The sequence below is a fragment of the Bison bison genome, unplaced genomic scaffold (genome assembly GCF_000754665.1).
Source record: "Bison bison bison isolate TAMUID 2011002044 unplaced genomic scaffold, Bison_UMD1.0 scf7180017864180, whole genome shotgun sequence".
NCBI classification, from domain to species: Eukaryota; Metazoa; Chordata; class Mammalia; order Artiodactyla; family Bovidae; genus Bison; species Bison bison.
The window spans coordinates 723307-724203 of NW_011494752.1; positions in this window are offsets into that span (position 1 = coordinate 723307).

Consider the following 897-nt stretch of genomic DNA (forward strand, 5'->3'; position numbering starts at 1 on the left):
TGCTCCTTCGTACCCATCATAGTGGGAAATATATTTGTAGGTCGACGGGCAGGTGGCACAAATGGGTGGCAGCATCTGCCCCTCCCTGTGCTGGTGAAAGATACAGCATGCTAAGATGGAAAGTGCCAGAGAGGGGTCTTGACACCTGGTTTGAGCTCCAAGCTAAGGTGAACTTGCTGGCAAACCTCCTGGCAAGTCATTTGCTCTCTCCAGACCCTCTGTCTCCAGTTTGTCAAGTGAGGAGGTGGGGTCTGATATTTCTGCAAAGCGCCATAGTCTCTGGGCTCCAGAGAGATGGGTGAACTCCCTGTCCTGCTCTCTGAACTCAGTGTCAGCCAGGCCTCTGGGGCATGCGGAAACACAGAGAAATGTGGATTTTAGAGAGAGATGAGCAAAAAGCTCTAGTTTCTATTTTATTGTCCATCTTTATCCTCCTCTGTTAGGATAATTCTAAGAGGGACCTAGAGGAGCTTGGAGGCCCCTCACCACCACTGTGGCTCTAACGTGTAAGTTCTTCCCTTCCTTCACAAAGGACCCCTCAAGCTTTTTCGAACAGTGCTGGGTAACTTGATGGGGTGGGTAGTCAGAGGTCCCTTAGAAGAGGCTGTGGAAGCCATAGATTCTTTCCCTCTCTAAAACGGGACACCAGCAAACACAATAGTTTGCTCGTAATTTCAGGATATCCTGTCCCACCTGACGACCTGCTCTGGAACTTAAAAGACGGAGGTGGGTTTGCGGGTGAGAGAAAACAAGCGGGAGGGAAAAGCAGAACAACACTCCAGGACCTGTTTCCCTTCCCAAGTGCACATTCCTCCGCCTCAGTCCCGCTCCCGCCGCCTCCACCGCCAGCGGAGGCCCTGGTCTCCCGTTCCAACTATTCCAACCATCCTAGGAAGC